Raw genomic sequence first — 2,428 nt, 5'->3', positions numbered from 1 at the left:
AAATTGAAGCATGGATGGTCCCCCGGGAGTCACAGTGAGGTTTTAAAAAAATGACTAAGTTCAGCATTTGCCCCCCCCCATTTAGCCCCAAATGTCCCCAGGGGGACATCAAATCCTGGTAACACTTAACATATAGGCTCCTATATGCTTGACTATTATAGAAAACTGATCACATATAATGATAGAAGATGTATAGAGACACAGGAATGGATATGTTTGATCTGGCAGAACGGTGGTTCATTAAAATACTGTGTTTACCGATGTATTGGAAAATTCAAGATGGCGCCCGACTCTCTCTTTAACACGGTAAGTTTGGGAAAAGGTGTTATAAATAATAAACTAGACAAAATACTATTAAAAACCCACCGAATATATGTCAACTTATGTCACCGTAACATATATTGAGCAAGTTTCCAACTGTATTTTGTCTAGTTTTAATCTATGTGTACAGTAATACAAACCCATATATATATATATATATATATATATATATATATATGAAGGCTTCCATCAGTCTTGACAGACTATGGATACCCACTGTAAGGGTGCCTGCGCGTGAAATTTGTGTGGCAAGACTTGCGCAACCTCTAACCACGCCTCTCCTGAGTCAACATTGTTGCATACCAGTGGCAAGTTGAGGTACAAGACGACTGGAAACAATGCCGAGATAAGCGGAGAGCACATACAGCGCCTAGAATTCCCAAATGGTCACCCATCTGGTATTAGCCAGGCTCAACGTTGCTTAACTTCGGTGATCTGACGAGAACCGGTGTGTCAACGTGATTATGCCGTATATATATATATATATATATATATATATATATATATATATATATATATATATATATATATATATATAAGCTACATTTATCATCCAAATGAATGCTTTGACGAGGATATTTACGATTTTTAAAAAGCGAACCATTATACAACGAGCACTGTTTTCTTTTCTTTTATTTTAATTACATTAGTGATTTTACTATTACATTAAAATACACTCTGCTCTTAAGACTGCCGTTATAATCGCCTTTATATATATATATATATATATATATATATATATATATATATACTTGTACTTTTTGTAGAAAAAGAAATCCCATACAGTGCTCTATTATTAGGGAAAAACCTTTCTCGAAATAAGAGCAATATATTTTTTTTGTATAATATATACAGGAATTTACATCGGTAGTCGGTACCGACGGTTTCAAGCCCGGTAGTTGAGGACTGCTCTTAATGTCCGCCTCAGGCTCTCTTCAGCCGACTCTCAGAGAGACAAAAAAAAAAAATATATATATATATATATATATATATTTTTTTTTTTTTTTTGTTAGCGATACTTTTTTGAATGAATTCAAGTATTTATACAAAAGTGCATTTTTACCTAAATGCGAGTTAGGAATAATTTTCCCTTTGACCAATTTTGTATCCCCTTAATAGGGAGCGGCATATATATTATTTTTAAAATATAATATATATATATATATATATATATATATATATATATATATAAAGCTGACCGTCTGTGTGTGTGTCTGGTTACGAATAGGCTCCTATATGGTTGACTATTATAGAAAACTGATCACATATAATGATAGAAGATGTATCGAGACACAGGAATGGGTATGTTTGATCTGGCAGAACGGTGGTTCATTAAAACTGTGGGGTCTGCGTATGCGCCTGGTCCACAAAGTATGGAAATAAAAAATTTAAAAATTAAAAAAAAAAACGTTTACAAGTGTTTTTGATATAGATGCACATAATAATACTTTGATAAGTATGTTTTAACTTAAATAGGGATGGTATAATAAAATTGTGGGGTCTGCGTTCGCGCCTGGCCTCCATGGAATGGAAATAGGCACAAACTTTAATAAAGACTTTTCATATCTATCTGTGTTAGAATATTTTGATAATTATGTTTCAGTTTGAAGACATATGGTATAATAAAATTATGGGGTGTTCGTTTGCGCCTGACCTTCATAGAATGGAAATATGTCACAAAGTTTAACAAGGTTTTTTAATATAGATCCACAGAATATTGTGATAAGTGTTTCAGTGTGAACAGGTATGGTATAATAAATTATGTGGTTTATCTATTTTATTTTTACTTTCATCATATTTTGCTTTGGTTTTGATACCCCCGAATTCGAAGCTATCTCTTTACAGCCCTTCCTTTTCATAACCTATCATACTTTCATAAATCAGAGTCCATTTTCTGTAGGCTGTTTTAGAACCCAGTTAACGACGGGTACTTTTGCTAGTTTATATATATAACTTAGAGAGTTAGAAGAAGAGAGTAAGTTGGAGGAGACGCATAAAGATAATATAAAGCATATATATATATATATATATATATATATATTACATAGTAGTCACCATTTATCAAGACCCCGTGGCCACTCGAGGATAAGGGTTAATGGGTATACGT

The 2,428-nt window shown here is 32.9% G+C and overlaps 1 pseudogene; it reads right to left on the bottom strand.

The window, feature by feature from the left end:
* Positions 1–679: 679 nt before the first annotated feature.
* On the bottom strand, positions 680–796 carry LOC145272056 (5S ribosomal RNA; annotated as a pseudogene).
* Positions 797–2,428: the final 1,632 nt, after the last annotated feature.

The sequence above is a fragment of the Euprymna scolopes genome, chromosome 46, assembly GCF_053919585.1.
Source record: "Euprymna scolopes isolate OS-2025 chromosome 46, ASM5391958v1, whole genome shotgun sequence".
Lineage (NCBI taxonomy): Eukaryota > Metazoa > Mollusca > Cephalopoda > Sepiida > Sepiolidae > Euprymna > Euprymna scolopes.
Note: the sequence above shows the minus strand (reverse complement) of the source record. Positions and strands in the feature narration are given on the sequence as shown.